The sequence below is a fragment of the Lonchura striata genome, chromosome 3, assembly GCF_050655825.1.
Source record: "Lonchura striata isolate lonStrDom1 chromosome 3, ASM5065582v1, whole genome shotgun sequence".
NCBI lineage: Eukaryota > Metazoa > Chordata > Aves > Passeriformes > Estrildidae > Lonchura > Lonchura striata.
In genome coordinates, this window is record NC_140705.1 from 100338096 (window position 1) to 100364494 (window position 26399).

The following is a 26399-nucleotide window of genomic DNA, read 5'->3' on the forward strand; positions in this document are numbered from 1 at the left end:
GAGTTAGCTGTTAGGAGTTTAGTGGGTTGAGAAAAAACATGCATTACCTGATGCACTTATTATCCAGGAAGTTACTCATCACTATTAGTGATTCTGAATGAAAATACCAAAATAACCCAAGAAACTGGGTCTTTCAACTAACAGTGGGTCCAGTGCTATTAAAATGGTTCTGCATGATTCTGCAAAATGGAGCATTTTAAAAATTAAATTAAATTAAAGACAAAAACTGATGGAGTATTTTTCATTTGATTTTGTTTGATTTATCAGGAAAGTAGATTTTATCAGTTCCCTGAATGGGTTTGTTACAGCACAGTACAGATCTATACACCTTGAGGGTCTGAGTCCTTGGGTTTTTCCTCTTCACAAAGCTGGTTTGACTAAGTCTTTGTACTCTGAGGACAGGCCCTTGAGCTAAGGAAGGGTGGAAAAAAAAAAGGTGCTATACGGTTTTCTTATGCTCCCAGTATGAGAAAGTCATTAATGTTTTAAGTTCTCCCCTGCTTAACACTTGAGTTTTGCCCTTGAAATGGAGATCTTGGGAACTAACAAAAGTCAGTTCCTTGGGCTCTAAAAAAGTCTTTCAAGGGACTTTTCCTGCTTGTGCCAAAGGGCAGCGAGAATGTGAAGGCCCTGTGTTACTCAGGAGCTCTCTGAAATCCTGCATGGATGAAGAGCATGGAAAGCCTGCAAGGATGAAGAGCTCCAAGCTGCACAGCTCTCAGGAGAGCCCCTAGGAGTGATTTTGGAGCACAATATAGACCCTGCCAAAATAGTCCAAGGATGGCTGCCAGTCAGAAGGCCCCTCCAGGATGTGCATGCAAGGTTTATATCTCTGAAAAGTCCTGTGTAATCTTAATTTCCAATCAGCACATGCTGGCATTGAGGCTCAGTGGAAGAAGACATGCAGTCAGCCCCCTAGAGCACTCTGAGAATGCCAAAATGGCATCTCTACTCTGTGATTCTGCTGTATTTTGCAGGATGCACATCCCAGGATGGTATGGCACTCAGCAGAGTGTTTCCATCACACACAGCTGTGTGTCCTGTTTCTTGTGTTTGAACCTCAGGAGGATCTGCTGTGTTGCACAAGATGAGCTCTTAGGTGATACAAAGTCATGACTTCATGTATGCCCTGTGAAATCAACTGATGCTAATACAAGGAAATGCAAAGTGTTGCTCAAGAAACAGAGGTTACAGGTTATTGACTCATTTTCTGACTATTCTGTTGATGGACAGATTTTGTGGACTATTCTGTGCAAAGATCAGAGTTGAAATATGGTTCAGCAGGTTGTCATTTGGTCTCAGTGACCTGCAGACCAGGAAGACATGAGTAACACACTGAGATTGGGGCTGTTAAATAATACAAACACTCCAGTGATGTACCAGGTGCTGCCTGAAGGCTTCAGCTCTCAGATGAGACCCTCAGTTCTTTATCTGAGCTCTTGCATTTTGTAGATAAATGATCACACGGCTCTTTTGGGAAGAGCACAGGAACAACCCCAGGTTTCCATCTAACATTCACTTTCTTAACACATCATATAACATGCAGGGCTGTTACTGACTGAAGCTTGGCTGTTAATGTTTGCCTACACAGTCACTGTACTCACCAGCACCTAATTCATCTGACCGTGGTCTGTAGGATTTTGAGAGAGACATTAAATAAAACTAAATTACATTTTTCCATTTTGTCTCACATATATATCTCTATAAACATAAAGCAATCCTGTGCATGCAGTTTGAGCACAACCTTTGATTCTCATTTGCTTTAAATGAGAGTTTTTCACATCCTTAAAAGCACTATAATTTCTGCTTTGACAGTTAATAACAACATATTCAAGGGGACTGAAAGTTTTACAAAAAAATCAGCAGCTCAAGTCACAGGTGCACTTCTCTTGCAGCCCTTTCCTGAAGGTGTGTCTGTGTCTGTGTGCAGAGCAAAGGCCATGTTAGCAGCAGAGCTTCCCATGCCAGCATTTCCACTTTTTGTTATCACCAGATGCAAAATTTATTTGTGCAAGCAGCAATTAATTGGCAGTGGTTTCATTTTTCTGAGCCATGTAGTCTGTTCTCTGCAGAATTCAGTCTCACATTAGAACTTAATTATTTTAAGAGTTTGGAGAAATAGAAGACTTGACAACAAGTATGAGCACAGGGAACCAGGGTTCCTAACCCTAACCAGGGTTCCCTGTCCAAGTCACTTTCCTCTGCTGGTTGATTATGTATTTGTCAAAAATCAGATTTAGTTTTTATATATTATATGCATTATCCTTGCAGTAGCTGACAGAATCTTTGAATGCAAAAGCAAATGAAGTTCCTGTACTAAGTGCATGATTTCCTGGGAAAAATTGATATATGTGATTAAGACCACCAAAAGTCTGTGCAAAACTGCAGTGATCGAAGTACAGCAAGGAATCAGAGACTTGAGAATTTGAGAAAAGATTTGCTTTCAATTTACCTAACCATTTATCACAGGGAGGAATTAATTTTGTTGTTCTGTATTCTCTAACCCAGACTTTCGTTCTCCTGAAGAAAAGTGTAAGTCATGTAGATCACATGTATAATGGACAGAATAAACATTAACTATAAATCCAACTCGTGCAAAATTCTGTGTAAAGATGGAATTTAACATTTTTTTAATGTTGCATACATTTTTTCCTAATAGAAATAATGTTCCCCAAAAACCCCAATGAAGTTAGGTACACTAAGCATTCAGACAGAACATCAGACTAGCTCAGTTTTCAGTGTAAAAATATATTGGTATGACTCTGCCACTACTCACTCATTACTTGTTTTAAAAATTTGCAGGTGGCAGAGTTGGTCAGAAAATAATCACAACTATCCCTGTAGTCTGTATCAGGTTATTTTTTGGGAGTCACATGAAAATTTGGAATCTAAAAAAATATAAACAAGAACAAAAACTTGTAGTAAATTTATTGATATTCCTGGAAAACAGGATATATATGTATGCTATAAAATAAAAAAATCAGTATGTCATTGGATAGAATGATGTAATTCTGTGTACAAATGGATAGAAAACCTGAGAAGTTACTTGCAAATGTTGCAAACTTTTCAGCATAATGACTTGTTTTGTGAGAAATGTTCAAAGTAACAAAATTCTTTAAGAGATCAGAAAAGAACAAAGAGATTCTGTAGAAACAATGGACCAAATATATCTCAAGGATAACCCCACTGAGATCAGTGGAATTGCATTAGGGATATACTTGGCCCAGTGACTCCAGAAATGATGTTAATGAGAAACCTTTAACAGTACTGCTAGAGAAATCTCTATTTAAACCATGCTGTGGCAGTTCATGTGAAAAAGTAAATGGGACCTTCACACGAACTGCACAGCATGTGAGTGTGAATCAACAGGCTATAATAAATTGGTTTGGTTTCATCTCCCAGACTTAAGCAAATGTATTTTATTGTAGAATTTGAGAAGTTATAGTGAAGGTTATGTATTATTCCATTACATTCCAAAAAGCCTGATTGGATTCAAAAAGGGCCTCATGTTGAAAAATATATCATAATGCCTACAAAAAAGAGAAAATGTATCTCAGATTTAATGAGTGCTAAATCCCTATTAAAAATTCCTTTTTTGTCTAAAACTTGACCTGGTAGATATCAGTAAGCTCTGGATGAAGAAATGTTTTCTAAGATAAAAGCCTCATATTTTTCAAAGGAAAGTAAACCTGAATGGGTTTCTAACAAAGTTTTACTTTCTCATAGAAAGAAGCAATGATTTAAAAAGTGCAGAGGAATGTAGCATCTGACATCCTATGACATGATAAATCCTGAAAATACTTGAACCCACAGAACTTGACCTAGTAGAGAAAGGAGTGACCTGTTCAACTTAAAATGCTGACCATAAAAAAAGTAAGATTATTTTTTAATTTAGGGTAAAGTACTTAAAAATAACAGAAGATGAAAATGCCTGGAATGCTCTGGCCTGCCTCACACTGAATGCAACTCTTACATAAAGCTGTTCACCAGCAGATTTGTGGGCATTCCACATTTGGTGTTCCTAGGGATAGGTAGAAAAACTGAAATACAGAAAGATAAGGTAGGCAGCATCCCTGAGATGAGGAGTAATAATGGAGTCAGGATCTCACCACACTCACTGATTTGAGAGGCAGAATCCAGCAACAATATCCCCACACCAGATCACCTATATAAAATATGACTGATTCCTCAAGCTCTTTGCTATTTGAGAATGCTGGTTAAAGTCTCCACCAAAGAGCAATAACTTGTTTTCTAATCTAGTGGCTGCTCAAAGTAAATTGTTCCAAATTTTCAAAAATAAAGCAAAACAAACCAACCCAAAAGACCCTCAGCAGTCTGTGGGTATGTGAGAGAGATTATAAACATGATGCCTGTGTGCTGGAATGAACTCTCTGCACTGGGTTCGGTGACCCTGGACGTCACTTCCAGTCCTCTAGTCCTACAAACTGTGATTTCATTCCAGAGGTCACTGAGAAAGAAATGCAGCATTTCACAGATTTTATCTAGCACATGCAAAATGATCGTGTCCTGACATTTCAGCTGTTGAAAAGAGCCAGTATTTACTGCCTCACATGAAAAAGAGCAGAAGGCTAAAATGCATAACAGAGTAAAGCCATGATACGAGACAGATGAACGCATTTAGATAAAATAAGACAAGACTCAACCTTCATCTGAACTTCAAATTGAAGCAGTTAAAGCTGCCATGGAAGGAAGATTAAGAGTTAGTCAATTTATTTGTCTTCCAGTTGTCCTTTTACTTGAGATGGCTGTTGAAGACCGGGTTAAGATTTAGGAGAGAGCAGCTCCTGCTGCTGCTACAGCTTTCTGAGTCATACCCAGCCAGGCAGTCAGCCTCTCATGCCTCCCTCTCCAGCCACATCCTCGTGTCCCTCTCCCTCTCCTTGCTGTCTGATGGTACTTTAAACACAAACTTTAGAACAAGCAGTAGTTTTTATTATGTGATTACACAGTGCCCAAAGTTCCCCATTCCAGCCGTTGTGTCCAGTGTGTTTGCAGTACAAATTATGATATTGATGAAAATATTATCTCCCTGGCCCACAATGCCATCTAGAAGAATAAATATTTTTGACATAGATATATTCTTCATATTCTATCTCTCAGGTTTAGCATTGTGTCTACAACTCATGTGAATTTAATAAATAATAGGAAAAGTCCAAAATATTGGACACAGTTTTGTTTGCACTATATAAGCCCTGTGGTATCATATGCCCTCATACAAAAATTAGAAGCAAGCAAAGGCATTAACTACATTTTAATCCATACTTTATGGTTTGCAATTATCATTCTGCTATGTGCCATTTCCCTCTATACTGTTGCAATAATGGTCTGGATTATTTTGCATGAATCCTTTGGATTAAAAATGTCCCACAAAATATAGTGGAAAATATTTTTGTAGAAGAAAATGGTATACAACTCACCATGGTCCCACTCATAATTTGTCATAGAATTTTTCAGAAATATTAATTTCTCTCTCTGGGTATCATAAATAGCTCAAACACTCCCAGCTGAGCATAAAAATAACTAATGTTTGATGGAAACTGTCTTTTGGGTCCTTTAACTTCTGTTTCTAAAAAGGCCATTTTCATCCTGCTTTGGGTTGCCAAGCATGGCACTGTAAGGAATCAGCAAAACACCTCAGTGAGTCCTACAAGTCTCCATTTGTGAAACAGTCTTTAACCAAAACCAATAATCCTTGCTATAGCACAGGAAATTTGGAAAAGTGAGGTTTAGAACACTCACTGGTAGGTTTCTTCAAAGAAAGAAAATTCTCGTTCAAGCTTCTTGGTCTTTCTGTTGGGGCCTAAGGGACGTTTTCATCTTTGCACAGCCAGTGCCCCATTTTGTCTTCCACCTTCAAGGCACTCAAAGAAATCCTCACTTTTATTCATTCTCATCTTATTCAACAGGTAATAATATGGTCCACAGGCATAATAATGTTGTGAGGGATTCCAGTCAGCATAGAGCCATGGAATCATTATGATTGGAAGGCCTCTAATATTGAGTCCAACCATTAAAACTATACATAACTTGGTCCACCTGGAAATCAGCCTGGATCCCACTATGAAAAATTCAGTTCCTGGGGCATTGTTTAAACTAGTCAGATAAGGCACAGAAGAGCCATTCTACTTAGAATATTGGATGAAGAAAAAAGATGATCTAATAACATTCATTGCATGCTCACATGATATAAATATACCAGACAGTTGCATTTTTTCAGAGTACTACAAGGGAAAAAATCACAAAACCAGCAAGAAGTATCTGTGTAGGCCAACTGGAACAAGTAGTTAAAAAACTAATGTTAAAGAGGAGAAAAAGGAGAAATTGTGAAGAAAAAAATTGATATCTGATTCGAAGGTCTTCCATAAGTAACATGTGCAATGTGACACAGTGCTGTCTCTGCTTGCCTGTGAAGTATTTATAAATCTTGACAGAGTTTTTTCCAGCTGTGTTGAACAATTTTTGAATGTTACCACAATCCAAATACAAGTAACTATTACAATAACAAAACACTGTGAATCTTTCTCTAATTTTCTTCCAGTCTGTGTAACTGTGTTAATCATTTAAATGATTTGTTGTATTTCCATGCTTTATACAAAAGTGTTTAGAAGTGTTCCCATCACACATTGCTGAGTTTATGTTATGCCAGTCATTATATGGTCAAACACTAATTTTAAAACCTAGCAAAAATTAATATTAAGTTGCATATAGGTCAGGCACAATCATTCCTGGAAAGGCAGGAAATATGTTAAGGCAACAGAATATAGTTTTCCCTAACATTTAGGAAGAGAAGCATATAAATCACTGTCATGGCATCTAAAATACTACAAAAATATCTCAGCTGTAGCAGCAGGCTGCAGGGCAATATTTACTCATATTTTCAATTATTGTTTTTATGGGTATTCAATGTTGCCCCTTCCATTTCCTTAAAGCCACTCCTCCAAAAGATTTAAATTACAAATTTCTGTTCTTATACAATAATTTCACCCTACCACTATCATTAGGATGTCAGCTCTCATTCTTGCTCAGTTCTTCAGTTTCTAGGTAGTTATGGGCAAATTAGTCACTATTACAAGTGTTTTCCCTATTCAGTTGAAAAGTACATTGAAATAAATTCAGTTTCTGCAGTGACATTAGGGAGAATATTTTCATTTCAGTTTCTGCTACGATCCATGCCTATCTTTCATTTGTATTGAATTTGTCAGTGAGGCACTCTGTTCTGAAACTTCATGTACAAAAAAATAAAGGTTGCAACCTCAGCAGACCTGGCATAAGATTACAATGACCTCTAAAATTAGAGAGCAGCATCCTCAAAAATAAAAAAATAAAGTTGATAAAGGAGGAAAAAGCAGAAACCTCAACCCAAACCAGAAGGCAACTTAATCTATTCTATCAATTCTGCAAAGAAAGTGAATAAAGATGAAATTCAAAAAATATTTTCTCACTTATCACAAAGTGGATGAGTTTGGACAGCACCTCTGGAGATTATCTAGTCAAACCTCCTGCTATAAGAAGAGTCAATGGGAACAAGTTGCTTAAGATTGTGTCCAGTTGAATTTTGAATATCTCCAGGGATATCTTCAGCATCTCACCAGGCAAATTTGTCCAGTGCTGGATCACACTTGTAGTAAAACTTTTACTTAAATGTTTTAAATGGAATTTTCTGTGTTTCAGTTTGTGCCTTTCACCTCTCTTCCTTTCAATGGGCAGCACTGAGAAGAGTTTGTCTCCTCTACAGCCCACTTTGCACACATTGATGAGATCCCCACCATGAGCCTCCTCTTGTCCTGGCTCAGCAGTCCCACTTCTCTCAGCCTCCCCTTGCATGTCAGATGCATCAGTTCCTTAATCATCTTCCTTTCCCCTTACTGGACTATCTATGAAGATTCTTTACTCAAATGTACATTGTTTCTCCATATTTATTATACTTATATTGCACATTTTTAAATAGTACCACCCACCTACTTCAGGGGGAATTCTGTAGGGAATTCTGGAGTTAGATAGGCCTACACAGCATTAATTCAGTTCATGTGCTGTGCCTAATGCTATTTTTAATCTATTTTGGGAGGGAGGGGCCTGATCTATTATCCATTCAGTCTACATATTTGTTTCCTCTTCACTCTGTGGCTTGAGGCCCTTTTTTAATATTTATAACCCTGATCTGAAAAAATAAATGCATTTTTTTATTGGACTTTTCAGTGTAACTTCTTACTAGTGTAAGTAGCTATGCCACAAATGTTCACAGCACCCCTGGGAGGCAAGGTAGCATCCCTACTCCCATTTCACAGACAGCCTCTGGCCTGGATTTTTAAAGAAGTCCACATTATTTGCACTTTAGATGTCCCCACTGATTTTGGTTGCAGCTGCCAGTGCTCAGCACATTTGAAAATCTAGGCTTCTAGGGCTACAGACTGGCTTGTCCAACACAATCAGCTTAACCATAAAGCACAATGTTTTTATCTAGTGAGATAACAGTTTGGAACAAGGGAAAATCCTGTTCAATGGAATCTTTATGGTTGCAGCTCCCCTGAATAACTGTCTTTTCCACACTCCTTCATTTCTTAGCCACTGTATGAGACATACAGCATGTGGTAATGAAATATGAAATGCATGCATTTTACTGAGCACATCTCTCACTTGAAATGTGAGGTCTCTGGTTTGGAAATAAACACAATTGAAGGCTCAGCTGGGAAGTGTGTGCTGCTCCCACAGCCAGGTCCCTCTCTCCTTGCTCAGTCTGCCTTTTGCATAGCATTAGCCTGATCTTACACTTTCCCTGTGACAAGCTTCCAGCAGTAAGTGTGAAAAGGAAGATCACTTTCCACTACCCACAGGAACCAAAATGACCCTTTTGCTGTCAGCTGGTGATACGTGAGCTGTACCCCCTGCAGAAGCCAAGGCTAGTGCAGACTTGTTCCCATTAAACAAAGCTAATGGAAGGACATTTAAACTGCAATGTAGGAGCTCCTCAGACTTCATCTTAACTTCTAGAATTACTTCTGTTAGGTTTAAGATATTCAGCCTTAAGACAGAGTTGCAGGATGATGCCACTGCAGGTTTTACCTCTAGCTGATAAAAATGTATGTGTGTACATGTGTGTGTGTGAGGCTGTCATGAATGACACTTCTTCCTCATCTTGGGGCTTCTCAGGGTTTCAGTGGCCCAGTGTCACAGCTCTGGAGAGGAGTTTGCATTTTGGCAGCCCTAACCCAGCTGTTTGCTACTCAGAGTCCCCATCCAACACACTCCTTCCACTATTGCCAGCAAACTGCAGAGCTGTGGCCACACCGAGTTGCAGCCTGTTTGTCCAGCCCCATCTCCCAGTAAGTTTAGGGGGCAGAAATCCACCCAGGAAGCTCAGGAACTGCTGTTTGAGGCTGCCTCTGTTCCCACAGTCACAGCTGAAATCAACACTAAATTAATGCTTCCAACAAACCGTCCTGGAGATGGGGCATGAGGAAAGGAGTTTTCATGTTGCTCCACAGATCATCTGCCTCAGACAGCATTTCTCTTGCTTCCCAGGCACATGGCAAAGGTCATCTCTGTCCTCACTGATGCACTCCCCGTGCTGCTGTGCTCAAGTTTTGCCTAGGGATGGCAAATTTTAGGTTGTACTTCTGTGTATGTTTAATTTCTGAGGCTCATGACACGAACGTGATATGAGCACTGACAGCTATTGTAATTGTATAAACTTGGGGAGGGGGGGAAATTAAATAATCATAACAAAACCAATTGTCAAGAATAATAAGATTTTCCTTTCAGTGCAATAATAGTGTCATTAATTATTAAAAGAGAAATATTACAAGGAATCATCAAGGCAAAAAGTAAATGAGCCTGGAGACTGCAATTCCTTCTTATATAGGAGTGCCCTCTGCAGTCTAGTTCCTAGGGAGAGATGGTGTGCCCACTCACATGATGCTGTAGAGGAAATCAGAAATAAGTTGGTCAAATCCAGCACAGAAAGTTGGGACGTGGAGCCATAAATGAACCCCTGAAGCATGGGGTCCACAGTATCAAAAGACCATTCCCTAGACAAAGTGCTAGGACACATACCTGATGGACAAGCTAAAAGACCTGTGTACACTTTAAAGGTGGGTTTTCAGATGTGGACGTTGCAGCAAAGAAGGCACAACTTTAATCATTGCATCTTAGACATAAAGGAGTTTACTTTCTGTTTTAAAGCTTAACAGAAACTGTAAAGTGATCTCCAGGAATGTTCTTCAAAGGGGACATTGTCTCTGTCCTTTCAGGATTTTAAGCTCTAAAGCTGGTCACATGCTGCCATAATATTTTAATGTCATTCCTAGCTGGCAGGTAGCAACTTGCTTTTCATCAGTGCCTTATGGAAGTAACCCAAGCGTTAAGATGTGACCTCATTCCTAAACACACATTTCTCCATCAACTGCAAACTTTACAGGAGCATCATTTCTTTTATGATGCATCACAAAAAAAAATATTTTTAATTAAAAAAAAAAAGAGTGGAAAAGAATATTTACTTTAAGAGGGAAAAAGTCCTAAGCCTCTCAAAGTTTATACTGCCTCCAATTACTTTTCATGCGTGACTATGTGGCGGGGAATACTTCATTATACAAGGTCACCAACTTTGACATCTCTAACCTCACAATAATGGTCCTTTTTGTAATGTACCAAAATTGAAAATCAGTTTAGTTTATGTTCTCACTAGGTTCATGGCTCTGGTGCCTAATATATTGCTGACTTGTAGGTCAGCATTATTCCCTAGTGAGGAATATTAAATAGCCACAGCTTATATTAGGAGGGGTGAAAAGGTCCAGCTCCAGTCTGCTGTATAGTTCAGATTCGTTAGTGCTTTAAAAACTCGTAAGTTGCATAATGTTTCCACTTATCCATGAAATTGAGGCATGATTCATATCACAGGCATCTTTAAATGATTTGTAGTCCACTATTTAAGTATGTATTTCACAAAAATAAATACTTCCTGAGTTTGTATACATGATTTGTGCTAGTCAGTATCATAAAAGAGGCACAATAGTGCCTGACCTTTATTGCTGTGGCAAGAAGTCCCTACATCTGATGGAAAACCCCCAAACAGCCAACAGGAATGGTGTAACACAAAGCACCTCTATTTGGAAAAGACATTTTTGGAGCTTATCAAAGTGTGAATGCTATTTCCTTCCATCAAAAACTTCTGTTCTTTCCACTCCCAGTACTCTTTGTGCCTTCTAAAAATTTAATTTTAGGGCTGTGTTTTTAAAATTAACATTAGCATGTGGGATACAGTGTTTGACTGCTGATAGCTGGGGTACTCCTTGAACCTGCTTGTTCCTGAGCTCTATTTGTGAGACAAATTGGGCTGGAGCTGCAGGCTTTGCTTTACCCCTGAGCACACCTGCCTTCAGTAACAAAACTGCTTTTGGGACTTTGATTTAACAGTGATGCTGGAAAAAATAAGCTGTCTGGAAGATGAAGGATGACAATTGTTCAGAAAAAACCCCATGTTCTTTCTCTCACCATGATGCATCTCCAATGTCTGGTAAATTATTTGCAAGAAAACCAAAGATGCTAAGTTTACAAGCTACAGGCTCCACATTGCTCAGTTCTCTGTGCAACAGCCTGTGAGGATCCCCTGAGAGCAGACTATGGGCAGACTGAGGGCTGCAGAAGAGGGTGAAGCAAAGAACCATGGAGGTGAAGCATGCATTCACCTTCAAGATCATCCCTCCAGCACAAAAACCCTCCAAAAAAAGTTGATTCCTTACTCAGAATATGTGACAGCAGTAGGTTCATCATCCTTTTGGTATCATTACACTTTAAGATTAATGTGATATTTTAATCACTAATGTGGTTCTGATTAGTTCTTTTAAAGATCTAATTGGAATTCAGCATAAGGTAAAACACTATCAGATCACAACCTTTTAATTGTATGTTGCTATGAGCTTGGTAAAGGAATTACTGAGTGAAATGATACAGGATGATTTATTTGAGTCAGATGAGGCAGTGTTCACAACAGACTGCTGGCTGATGTGTATGAATCTGTTAGGAGTCCCAACTAAAGAAGAGAATAAAATATCTTTTAGTTTTAATTTATCTGATGTCTTTTGAAAAGAAAAATACCTACACTTAAAGAAAAGGTACTTTCTGCAGAAAAAAAACCCCAAACAAACAATCAAACTCTTTGCATACTGTGTGTTTTTCTCTTTGAAAAATTTCTTTATTGTCCCTTAACTGCTTTTCTCTTGTTTCCACAAGGTAAAAACAGAAGCATAAGACAACCCACATGGATAGCTATTTTGTTTTATCATAATGATGGTGGACATTTTCAGCTTCTCTCAAAACATTGGAGTATTTGTTGGAGCTTATTATTGAAAAAAACCAGTGCTGTTTCACTAAAGCAGACAGCTGGATTTGTCATATGGATATTTATATTTATATGAACTACATTATGTTCTTGAATTTTCATTCAATAAATATAATGTTTTACTTTACTGTCAATTCCTCTTTCTCCCCCTTTTCTTTTCCTGCTTTAAATCTGTTCTCCCTTTCCTGTTCCCATGCAAAATTGCCTAAAGAACATTCAAGCCATTAATGTGCATGTGGGTCTCAACTGAGCAAAATAAGCTGCCTGGTGTGCAGACAGACTTTTCAGCCCAAACATCTCAACTAAATCTCCTCTGTGATACCGTGTGGGCCAGTCCTGAAGTTCCCCATGCAGTGTCCTGCACAATGACCTTGGTAACACAGCTGGGCCCAACTGCATTTCCCTTACAGTCCAATGATTTCACAACTTCTGGGTTGGTGACACGCAGTTCTGGACTCACCTCTTTCATGGGAAAGTATTTCAATTTTTCTCATGGAAAAAATTGCCACTTGGCCCAAGCATCCCGACTTCACTATACATCTGTCGGAATAATTTCTTTAAAAACTTGTTTTCTTGGTCAACAAGGTGAGAACACTGTCCTTTTTCTCTTTTTTTTTTTCCCCAAAAAACTTAAATCCTATATATGTGAACAGTCAGAAACAAGACAGAACAATGGACTCTAGATGGGCACAGCAGTTGCCTATAAATGACACTTATTCTGGTCAGAACAGATGACATGGCAGGCAGAAATGTTCAGATAAAACTATAAACAAACAATAAAAATCATTACTGCAATTTGAGAACCAGCTAGAGACTACTTGGACATAAATCACTTTGAACAGAAACACAAAGGAAATATTTCTGAAATGTTGGCTGGCAGCAATTTTTAAAAAAGTCTTTTTTTTTTTTTTAAAGTGGAACATATGGAAAGGCATGACACTTCTGGCTAATATATTTTTTTTCCCTGAAGATCACAATATTTTCATTCAACGCTGTGGTTTTTTCTGCACATTAGAATGTGTATTTATGAGCAAAATAACAGCTAAAATCCTCATTACTCTTCATGATTTCACAATTATAGCTGCTGTACATGACCTTCCCAGCCACAATGTTGCAGTAATCTGCTGGTGCAGGAGTCCCCCATCACGACAGAGCCTCCTGAGTGTTCCTGCAAGGGTGTTTTGGGCAGGACATGGGCCTGGGCAAGGGGCAGAACCATCTCCCAGCGACCTTGGGCTTTGGGAACTGTGAGAAGGAGTGTTAAATGAAAGGCTGCCTATTGAGCTGGGGGCCAAATTCCCTATCTGGCTTCAGTTTTGAGACCCACCTGTCCTGCACTGTGGGCATCAGGCCACTCACACAGCTGAGCCCAGATCTGATCTGCTCCAGGACTGCAGAAGCGCTGTCATCCAATAAAATGCTTTATGAAGCTCACAGTGGTGTTTTCTTCTGTGAGCCACAGGCACAACACAGGATTTTATAAAGGAGAACAGGCCTGGGTCTTGCTGTGGTGGTCACTGAGGGGCAAGCAGGGATTGGTGAGGAGCAGAGGAGGGCAGTGTCTGGGTCACTCATGGCACGAGGGCATCGGACCTAAGCTGTTCACATCATAGAGCAATTAGAAACGCTATTCAGTAGCTGCAAGGAGACCTTTCTGTGATTGCCATGCTTTTCTCTGCTCCCTGATACTTCAGAGGGAGACAGGGCAAAGCTACCTCCTCTCATCCATCCGCCCTTCTCCTGGTATTAGTGTGCAGGCAGGGACACCCCGATGGGGCCGTACCCACTGCGGGGAGAAGATGGGACCCAGCACCTTTGTCATGCAGGATGGCAAAGTTTCCTCTGACTTTCAGCCGTGCCTAATAAGGACAGCCCTGCTCTGTCACCAGCTTGCAGAAGGTGGGACTTTTGCCTTCAGGTGTTCCTGTAATACACCCAGTACCCTGCAGCACAATGACGCAAAGCCCAAGAAAGGGCAGCCTTCATGCATTTGGTGAAATTAATGCTACGCTGCAAAAAAAGTCCCCATTCTAAGGTTGTGGGTATTCTTGACATTTCTTTAAAGTGAACTGCAATGCACGCTGAACAATGTTCAGAGTCCTGCTGAGGCTTCAGTAACTTAATTATGCTTTATTCTTTCTAACCCACCCACATACATGCTTTACCAATTTGAACTTTTTATAGATCCTCCTAAAGTATTTTCTGCTGTGCTTTGCTCTTAACATCACACTTGTTTTTTTTACTCCAGTCCTTTCTCAAGTATGAAGTGCCTTCTTATGTCTGTGTAATATTGTGCAAGATGGTTTCCATACCTCAGTGCAGAGCAGAGCTAAAAGGAAGAAGGAGAAATAGAAGAACTTTACCTTGTCCCACGCCTCTGTCCGATTTTTCTTTGTAAAATATACAATGGTGATTTAGGAGCTTTATTTCTCGCATGCCAATAAATTACTGGAAGCAGACATAAAAAATGCAAATGGAATCATACTTTAATGAAGAGTGAGGTCCTTATAACTTAAGGAAATTGTTACAAAGCAAAACCCATGCTAACTGTACAATCAGGTCCAGGCATACACTCCTGAAAGTGTAAAGACAGGGTCTTGCTTACAGATGAAGTTCATATTCTCTGTGTTGGACACTATGATTAAATGCATATATTAATATAATTAAGCAATATACAAGCATATTTCAAATGAAGCATCGAAAAAGCCATACCAACTTACCTTTCAAATCAGGAATAATTGGAACCATTTTGAGCCCTATTATTTTCAGCTGTTAGACAATAGCTGATTCCAATGGGATCTGTATCACTGAAAGCCTGTGCAGTGTTTTGCAATACAAAGTTCAGATCCATGTTAAGCTACTAATCTCATCTTTGAGAGCTTCTTACCCAGCTAAAATTCCCTTTTGTATTTAAGTAGTATCACAAATCCCTCATCAACTCAAAAACATATTCCCTAGAATAGCAATGAATTTCAGGACTAACAGCAAAACTTGGAGATTTGAAAATAAAATTATTGACTTGCATAGTTGATAATTGCCACCATCTTCCATAAGATTCTTGTGTTGAGTTGAGCTGATTATAAACTAAAAGGAATGCATTTCCTAGAGAAATGGAAAAGCTATCCTAAAGAAATATGCTTTTCAGATCTAAAATACAAGAGCTGAATTCTATTTTCAAATTGAAATAATAAACTAATCAGATTTACATAACAAAGAGCAACATGCAAAAGGTATGTAGTTTTTCTGTTAAGGAAAATGATTTCTGGCAGTTTCACCACTTGAGATAAGGTGTGATGGAGACATGAGCAAATGTCTTGGCATCACTTGATGTGAGCTTGGAGCTCTGCCGAGCCACATTTCTAAAAGAAAGAACTCAACTGGCACTGTTTAATCTTTAGCTAATGCATACATTGGACCTCAGGCTTTCCCTTTGTATCATGATGTTACCAACACTAATGACTGTTCCCCTTCAATGTGGTATAGAAAGTGAGGAATATTTGGGGAGTTATATCTACAGGCAGAGTAATGCATATCTTCACTGGAAGTCATAGCAAGATGCTCATTTATGCCGGTCATTTTAATGTAGGAAATCAGAGTCTGTGAACAGCTTGGGCACAATAAAATAAAGCGCAATCCATGTTCTCTCCACCTGCAGGCTTAAACCAGCTTCACTGTACAGCACCATTTTCAGCATTGTACAAACCCATTTTCATTAGAGTTTACTGTATGCTGAGCTGAAGAACGTGACAGTAGATTCTGTTGGAGGTAGGCACTGAATGGAAGATGTGAATGTCCATTTCTGGTTATGTGCAGGTTTATGGAATTCTGAAGTCCATCCAGGACCACAGTGGGATGTGAGGAAGCCAAACCTCAGAATTAGCTGTATGATACTGGATGGAATAATTTTTTTCATACAGAGGGAATGAAGATTTTTTTAGAAATTACATTAGATTATTCTCTACAAAACGGGAAAGACTCGCCTCAGGCAACTGAATGAAGAAGCAATTGCCATTTTTATCCTTTCTTTTCCCTAAGGGGATATAAGGCAATGAGTCAACTTTGATTGTCCCCTCAGTCCCACTGTCAGAGAGGCTGCCAAGTATATATTGGGCTCCCAAGGGCAAAAGGCCTTCAAGCAGATATTTGTGATACTTATCCCTGTGGCTAGTGCTGAAAATTAAAGACACATGATGTTCAAGCCCAAAACAACAAGCATAGCTTTCCAAAGATAAACAGCTGCTTCACTGGGAACTGCCAGAGCAAACAATTAGGAATACAGCAAGGATATTCACACGACCTGCTTTCTCCAGGACACTTTGGAATTCTCTGCCATGAGGAGAGACAACGTTGATATTTCAGGAAAGTGATGAGTGATTATTCATTGCTGGCTTTGTTCAGCTGGGGAGGTAAGGCTAAGTATCCTTTTGGATGAAAAAATAGCTGAAGCTTCCTCAGCCAGCAGGGCAACTTATGAAACATACATTGCCTGAGTACTGAACATGAATTAGACTCTAAATGGGAAATTATCATTGAAGGCAAGCTGTTTAGGAGGTTAACCATCATTATCAAAACTTAGGTGACCTGACATGATATGTTTTATCAAATGGTTTTACAAATGAAAGTGAGAGGGATGGACAGAAGTTGCCAAATTCAGCCTCTTTCTGCTAAACTTCATGTGGGTGCAGAGACTATATTGCTGGTGTGGTGTTGCATGCATAACACCCCCATCACTGTCCTCACATTAAGAGAAGCAAACTGGAGTCAGCTGTGTGCAGGGGAATCACTCCTGAGGTAAGACTGAGCACTGAACCTGTTACATAAAGCAAACCACCTCCTAAGTGAGCATGTGAAAGAACTCAGAAATTGACATTACGAGAATTCCCAAGAGTATAGTATTTCTGCATATCATCTTTTCACCCTCCAATGCACAATACTGGTCGTCTTCCAGGGAAAATCACTTTATCTCAGTACTTGATGGTTATTGACTAAATCCTATAAAATTATATAATAACCACAAAGTTAAAAAAAAAAATGCACAATTCTTCGCATATGTCAATGCCTTGGCAGAAATTGCAGAAAATGTTACAGAAGCAAGAACGAAACTATTTGTTGGTCACAGCTCCAAAATCCCATAAAAAGCGCTGCCAGAGAAATACCATTAAGGCTGAAAAATATGAGATTTCTAAAATGCAGTACTTAAAAGAGGTTAACAACAAATTAATTTGGTACCAGCTGCATAATCAGATGCTCAAATTCATATAAAGTTTTTTCACTATGGATGGCAAAGCATCAGGACATGAACTTTGTCTAAACCTCATCTAACTCTTGACCTAGACAGTGACCAAATCCTGTCAAGGCATGACTTTCTACACAATTTCTAAACTCCTTGGTTTTATCTAGTTTGAGCACTTCCATGGAAATAATCCTTTCTGCAAAGCTGTTAAATGCTGCTTGCTATTTCACTCAGTGCTACCTTATCACCCGAGTTGTACTGAGTGCTCCACTCTCAGTTTCAGAAAACTGTCTAGTCCTTGGAAATGAAAATTCTATTTCACATCTTACCAGAATATTATCAGAGGGATCTAAATGCAAATAAGAAGAGTGTGCATCACCAGAGGTTCAGCAAAAACAGGTTTTTAATTTATAGTCATTCAAATGTTGTTGGTTTGAAAAATTATCCAAGGAGTGAGTGCAACAGTATTTATGTACCTTCAACAGAGCTAAAACACTGATCAAGTAAGCTATGGGAGAGAAAGAGAGCAAAAATATAAAGGACAGGGTGAGGAAATAAATTGTTCTATCTATATTCATCTATTGCTAATTATTAATTTTATTGATTTAGCTAGATGAATGAAAAGGAAAAAAATGAAAGGAGAAAAATACATTATTTTTCTATATATACATATAGAAAGATATTTTTCTAAATATGTATATATTCTAAATGTAAAAATACAGATACAAGCAGAGATCACTGAGAAGCTGATCTTCAGACCTTTTCCCAGATCATTTTAGATGATCTCACATGAACTGCCCACAAGTGAAACTGTCAACTTCACCTCCATTCAGTGCATATTTGAGCCAGGCTTTTACTGAAACAGTTCTGATTTCTGATCAGAATCTTTCTTTGCTTTGCCTTTCTGCTAATAACATTTGGCACACTGCTGAGCTGCTCTGTGAAAAATACAGATATTAAATTACTAATGGGAGAGGAATGATCACTTCAACTGGACAACATAGATGCTTGAAAACCAAAAATTCTTCATAGGGGTTAGTGAGAAGGTGTTATTTTCTAAGTTAGTATTTTCAAGATAGCATTTCTTAAGATGAACTTTCTTAAATAGATTTTTTGGCAATTTAAAAAACTCAGCATAATACCAAACCAGTTATCTCTTCTATTCGAGAGTAGCACCTTCTGAGAAACAGTGGATAAACACGTTTTGTAAGGGATCTTTCCTGAGTTGTGCAGGCAGAGCTATAGATAAATGCTGTATTTGAGAGCAGGCAGAGAATGATGGTTTCCAGTAAAGATTTCAAAGCATTGAATCCACTTTAAGAAAACTTCTGAAACTTGGACTTTTCCTATGAATATATGGTACACGTCTTAAAAATATAAACCCACATAACTCAATCAAAAGCACAAAATCAACAATAAAAAGCCATTCAGCAGGAGGAACATTGTTACTAGGATCTGTTTCTAGAAAATGAAAACCAGCTTTGCACTCTTTCTCTGCATGCTGAAGCATGCACTTTGGGTCCCTGTGTCTGAATACACTGCATTCTGGCAAGATGGCAAGAAGCCAATAAGATAAAACATCCCATGAGATCATATTTTGTAAATCAGAACTTTCCCAAAGAGTACTGGTAATACAACAGATCTAGAAATTAGTAAAAAATGTCAGCAGTTTCCATCTTAAAAGTTCAGCTTATCTTTAAACCTATTTACTATCATCTAATGTTATATAAAATTTATAAAAGTTATAAATGCAACAATTAAAACAGTACTGAAGAACTGGACGGGATAATTAACCTGTTTAGGGACCTGGGTGACTAATTAGCTCTGAATGCAAATACAAAGGGATAGAATTCTGCTGGTGTTATACCACCATAAATCTGGAACCTTCTGAGGCCCCTGGAAATTCTGAAATGTTATAGGAATACAGCAGAGCTCAAAATCCATTCAAAATTACTGTAATGCCATAATTCCTTCAAAAACTACATAAGAATATATGTATTTACAGGCGCAAGAATTGCAAGATTACAGAGAGAAATTAATAAAAAGAATAAATTCTCTCAAAGGAAAAATACCCCACAGATATTCCAGCTTGAACACTTTGGAGTTTTAAATAACAACAACTAACCAATTTGTTCATTTTCTTTCAGGCTGACAAGCAGGTTGTGCTCCTAAATTATCTCTGGATGCTATACTCAAAGGCTGTAAACAATGAAACCTAATTAAATTGGTTTGAAAAATGTCTGGTGAAATACTTATGATTAAATTATTTCATCTGTAGATTGAGGCAGCAAATTTCCCAGGGTTGTAAAAGTACCTACATTATAATGTGGATCAAAGTATTTGCCATGTAAAATGAGAAGCAGGCCAGCACAAAACTGACAGAATTAATTCACAGTATACACTTTTCCATCATAATAAATGCTGCTTCTGTGCACTGAGCCATCAGTAATCTTAATTCTTTTTCCTGTAAGTACTACATCACTGGTTGGATCACTTTGTCCTTTCAGGGTTATTGTACTTTAATTTGCCTTGTGCTTTACACTTCCTCTGTAAGTTGCAGTTTAACACATTTTTATGAAGATTCAACTATATTAAAAGAAAAGTATTGTTATGTCTTCATAGTAAAAACTCTTGAACCAAAGACCTTTAATCTCCTGTTGGCTACATACATTAAAATTCACAGTTTCTGTACTGCTTCAGAGCATTGCTATGGTATTTCTGTGTCACCATGAATAAATGTTCCTTTGTGGAAAATACTTAGTCAAGCTAATGATTTCTTATTTTTTATTTAATCATCACTGTCACTGCAGAGCCTGAAATACATTATAAGGAAGCAACAAAAATAATGACAGCAGTCTCTATCCATATTGCACTGAAAACAGAGCTTCAGATCCTGTGCAAACAGCTTGTGGAGTGAAGCAAAAAAAAACCAAAAACTTCACTCCCCATCCCTGAAAGGGGCTTTGAGAAACCTGGTCTGGTGGAAGGTGCCCCTGCACATGGCAGGGGCATTGGAACAAGATGATATTTAAGGTCCCTTCCAACAGAAATCATTCTATGATTTATTGAAATATAACTTTAACTTGAGGTACACTACCTCACGAGCCTGCACACAGGCTCACAAACCTCACTTTAAAGATAACAACAGGCTGTGAGATACCACACCTGAATTAACTGTTGCTTTCATAGCTTGGCAACCATTTGCTATGGTTGTTCTGGTTGTTACCACTTGTACAAGCTCCTGCTGATTCTTAGACTTGCCAAGAAGATCCCCTCTTCTGAATGAGAGAGACTGTCCTGTTTAACACACCTTTAAAAGGCTGTGTTTACACCAGTTTTTGCCACTGTACAAACATTACATGTAATTCCATTACAATAATTCCATATGTGCTTGCACCAAGCCCAGGGACCCAGAGATAACAGGGTTACATTAATTCACCTGCATGGCTCCTGCCTTGGCATATGGAAAGAGCTGTCTGTAAAACAGGGACTACAACCTAGATTTCACCATACGTTTCATTATTAGTCAGAAACCTCTTTCTCTCCCTGTTTGTATGAACTGCACACAGAAAACTTGTTTTCTTCAAAGAAAAATCAAGGACCTCACTTCCCTGTTCATGCAGCAAATTACTGAGCTAGTCTTGAGCCTCCTCCACATTTTTGTTATTGGCTTTGTAGTTTGATTCTAATTGACACTGAAATGTCAATTAGAATCTGAAATGTAAAGATGAACTTGAAACTTAGTCTTGAAACTGGCAGATCTGTTCCAATTTCTCCACTAGTTATGCAGAAAAAAATACTCTGAGGGTTGAACAGAAGCTCAGTTCCTTTATTAGATGAGCTCCCTCTCTTTTCTTCGTCATTTGCTTTAACTATATGGAGCAGTACTCAATGAGTGAATGAGAGATAAAAAAAAAAAGTTTTGAAATTAAAAAACAAAACCAGTTTAAAATTAATTAAGGCCTAAAGCCTAAAATCACATTAGAGATGATTTTCTGGATACAGAATCTCTCCAGACAGGATCCCTTCTCCTGACAGTGGTCCAGCTGCCATTGACTTGGACTGATATTCCCCCAGCTAACTCTCCCAGGGCAGCTGCAGAAAAAAGTTAAAAACCTGTGAGAATCTGAGCATTTTTGCAAAGGTCCAAGTTTCCTCACAGACTGGGTGAAGGCAGAGTCTCCTCTCCTGCAATGGAAATGGATTCTGAAGTTGCTCAGAGAACGAAAGGATCAAAGTATTAATCTAGGCTACCCCAGGAAGAAAGAGACTAAATTGAGAAGATGCCAGTCCCTCTCAAAATTTAGATCAGATTGAACGTCAGCATATTCATAGGACATGGGACACTTTTACCTGTGATGATATATATTGAAAGTGTTCTCCCTTGCTGAAGCTTGAAAAACCCAAAGGTAGGTGCTTAATAACACAACATGCAAATGCAAAAGCAAGAGATCAAACCTAAAATAAGAAAGAATAGGCAGTGTGAGTTTCTTTGAACCTGGTCTAAGCTGTAGGTTGCTTTACTGTTATCTGAATGGGATCAGATATTGTTGGTATAGCAATATGCAAACATACATGCACACAGTCTCTTTTACTAGTTAGTGCTATGCAATATTACAAATAACCACTTCCCCTCTATGACCTTTCTTAAACAGTAATCTAAAAGAGGAATTCCTTGTACAAGGAATTTTATACTAGATGAAAGAATAAAGAGGATTCATGCATTCATTCATTCCCATGTTAATAGAAGGGCACAACAGAGATGATACAGCTGAAACTCTCCTTTGGTATTGTGATCTTTCTTGAGGAATTCAATTATTTCTTTTACAAAAATAAATCCAAGTGCAAGTGTCCTGAGATATCCAGAAGTGAAACAAACTACACCTTCTGACTTGAAAAGGTTAGAGATAGAAATCTGTCAATCAGTGCTATTAGCTAACAATATTAGAGCTGCTCTCTCATGTTTTTCTCTCTAATAAACTACTGGAGGACCAGGTAAAAAAGCTCTGAAGAAGGCACTTGGAAAAATCACTTTAACCAACAGTGGAATCCGAAGTTAGGTGCAATCCTGTGGACAAGGGCTCCCTCTGTGCAAGGACACTCCCTGTCACAGGACAGCAACAGTGTGCCACAGTGAAAAATACCAGCACTGGGAGGAAACACATAAAACAAATTAGCCTTCCTTTTCACCAGTAAATCCATCTGGTAACAGCTGTTACCTATCCAGTTTATACAATCTCTTCTCCAAAATCTTTGATGTCCAGAAGACTGGAAAATCAAATCGTGTCTGGGAAAAAAGGATAACAAAAATATTGAGAAAGTAATAAAAACCACAAACAATTCTCTTACTGCAATACTTGCTGAGAAAGAAAGTTCTTCAGATCTTGTTAGTTCACAAACTCTTTTATAAACCAGTCATGAATGGAGGAAATTTACTATTCATGGCTGCAGAAATAAAGTTTTAAAAAAGGACTTGCTTCTTTCAACAATCTTGAGAACAATGATATATTTTCATTTGTTTTCCTAGGGACAAATATAAAATGAGAACTTTGATGGTTCCTCTGGAAGTCTGCAGTTTGCAACCAAGGCATAGTTCAATCCAAAAGCCCAAGGACTTGACTTGCCATTACATCAGCCATGGTGGAATGACACTTGTGCAATGAAGGTGGCAGTGAGCTAAAAAAATAAATGACGATATCTCTGGTTCTAGTATATGTCCAAAGTGGCCAAGAACCCCACAGTCTGGGAGGTCTGTGGTCAAGCACCAAAAGCGGAGCAGCTTGGTGGCTACCTGCCATGCCAGGACTTCCCAGCAGGAGAGATGACATCCTGAGGGAGGCAACCCCCACTGGCAATGACACAGCTGCTCTCTTTGGCTGCTGAAAGCATCTCTTTGGGATTTGCTACCCATGACATATGCCCCACAGTAGTTAAACGAGGAACCAGAGTCCTCTTGTGTCCCTTTTGCCCCAGACAAGAAGTTGCAGCGTTGCGCAAACCCACCGCGCTCGGAGCATGCCAGCAGGATGTGGAGCGCTGCCGCTGCTCCCGCTGGGTCCGGGGCTGTGCTCAGCCAAGGCTTGGCCAGTGGAGCAGGAAACAAATGGCAGCACCTTCTGAGAAACAGGGAGGGGGCCATTCTCCAGGCACCTGTTGGAACCAGATTATAAGATTTAGGTTGGGAATGCCAATGTGCTTTTCCTGCATGGATCCTGCCGGTACAGCTGCAGTACCTAGCAGAGACTGAAAAACTTCGCACAGAGAGGACCACTCTGGCTGCTGTAAAATCAGAATAGTGCTTATAGCAGAGCAGATATGCAAAGTGAGAGAATATGAATTTTGAATATGAATTTTAAAGCTTTCCCTGTAGCACAATCTCATTCACCTACAGCTCCTGTGCACACAAATCTCTCCAAAAGGCACATCGGTTACATATCAGACAGTAGCCTCAGAGCCTATTTTTTTTTTCTGTTTGGAGATTGCTCAGTGCAAACTCTCATTAGCTTATTTTTGTTTTAAATAACTGCAAATTGTCTCTCTGTTTTTGAGGGGGAGGAAGGTGAGGGGGGGGGGGAACAAATTTATTTTAGATTTTAAGTGAAAAAGCCCATCCAAAGTGCAAAATCTTTCAAGGACAGACTTGTATAGTATGTGAATCTTGGTTGTGACTGCTCTCTATAACTTGTACCACACTCTGCCTCCTTCACCCTCTGACACATAAGGAGAAAACTGGATTCAAAATGAGATTGCACCATGGTGAATTCATTCCTTGAATTGCATCGTAAGTTTCAGCAATACACAGCGTGGGAACACGTCGATTAGCTCTCGCTTTGAAGAAATTGGATTTGCAAAGGTCAGCAGTGGCTCGGCCCATTTCTCAGCAGATCTTTGGCTTGCTTTTCATCCCGGGACTAGCAGGGAGGAGGTCAGAGAGGAATGACAAAAAGAGCGAGCTTTTTGAAGAGAGCCCAAAGAATCTGACTGTGCTCTCAGCAGTGTGGTTTCTTTTGCTCAAAGCTAATAGAAAGGTAGATTTTAAACCAAATTTGTGGGAATAACTTCCCGGTTTTACTTTACATATTAAAAAATTAATTGTTTTGGTATAAACTAAGAAATGCTTTCCAATGTAACTTTTGGTCTGGCAAGAGCTGCCTGAAGCTAATCTGCAGAAAAGCTTGCTCACCCTCCCCCATCCCTCCCACTTTTTGTGAAAAAGAGTTCAGCCAGCCTGGAAAAGAGGTAGAAAGAGGCAAAGCTCAGCCTCCAGTGGAAGTGTGAAATCCAAGAAATATGTGCTCTGTATTTCTCCTCTGAAACATGTTTCCCAGTTGTTTAGCTTGCTCCTGTGCCAGTGCACTGAGACAGAGGTAGCTTCATTACCCTTTTCAGCCAGAAGATTCACAAAATATTTTGGCCACTCTCTGCACCTTATTAACAGAAACTGGACATTCCTTCTGCTGCTGGCAGGGTAGGGTGCTGGGAGTGTGTGATCAAGGCATTTCAGCAGCTGTCACCTACGTTCTCCTAAGGCTGGCAGTGAAGGATTCCTCCTGGATCCTGAACTGGGGTTTGCTGTGGCCACTTACACTGGAAAGCCACAAAAAAAAAAAGGAAGGAGGTGGGGAGAAAAAGAAAAAGAGCAGGTTAGAAAATATTCAAAAATACCAGCAAACTTGTGTTCCTTCACCTCTAAATATTAAACATTTTTGCAGAAATACAGAACTCACAGACTGAAACATATCTCCTAGAAAACTGGGAATAATGGACACATCCACTTTGCTAGTGTATTTTCTTTGGCAGCTCACTTTCTCTGGATTTAAAGCTTTGTGAAGGCTTGCAATGTGGGGAAAGAGGAGGCTGTAAAGTGCTGTTGCACTCTCCTCAAACTGTAAAAATTTGCTTTTCCCTAGTCTTCCAACAAGCAACATGGCAGCATTCTGACATAAAAATATCATTTAGAAAGTATCCAAATCATAGAAGGCCAAATCTTGATGCTCTGTTGGTTCCAATTAAGTAGCCAGTACTAATCCAGGTGAATTTTTCTTGTTATTAACTGAGCAACCGACCTTTGCTCTTACTAATTTGACTCAGAAAATTCCCTCTGAGTCTGTCCCAGGAATGTCCAGAGGTCTGGCTACTGCAGATGGTGCCAGCAGGAACACAGCAGAAATACTGCTGGAGGAGGGGCATTTACAGCTATGCAAAAGAGATATAGGACAGAGTGTTTTAGGCAGATGAAGATGAAAAGGGTGTGGTTATTGTCAAACTGAAAGACAAGTGATGTTTCTGTGACCTAAGAGGAAGTAAAAAATGCTGGGTTTAGGCTTTTAGTGAAGAAATGGTTTGTTCACCTGCTGCTTCACAGTTGCATCAGACTTCCACCAAAATCTGATCACCACGACTCTAAAGTGAATCTATGGGAGCTGGTTAACAACTCTGCCAAGGAGATTGTGCCAGTTTCTCTCACAAGTGTTGTCACCACAGATCCCTCCAGACCCTGGAATTTCTCATTACCCCACATGCCAGCAACTCTTTAGAATTGCCTTCACTTTCCAGCTACAGAGATAGAAGCAAGTAGGGGACCTGTAAGATTCTGCAGCTAAGGGGATCTCTCTTCAGATACAGCACTTTGCTAAATATTAGATCCCATCTAGAGGTTGTGTTGAAGCATCCTTTCTAGGAATATAATTTTTAATTTGACAGATTTCCACAACATTTGGCCTGAAGAAGATTGTGATTTTTGGACATATACCTCATTTGCAAATTTTTATCTGAGTAGTTCAGGTAAATATACACCTAACCTGGAGAGTT

General features: G+C 39.1%; 1 long non-coding RNA gene across 34 annotated transcripts in view; it reads right to left on the minus strand.

Moving 5' to 3' along the window:
• LOC116183367 (uncharacterized) overlaps positions 1-26399 on the minus strand; it is a 487183-nt gene continuing 460784 nt past the window's right edge. For 30 of the 34 annotated variants that reach the window (XR_014954476.1, XR_014954502.1, XR_014954501.1 and 27 more), the window contains one exon: positions 1-26399. This exon is cut by the window's right edge. This is a non-coding gene — a long non-coding RNA (uncharacterized LOC116183367). The other 4 variants (XR_014954498.1, XR_014954481.1, XR_014954499.1 and 1 more) reach the window with 3 other exon arrangements.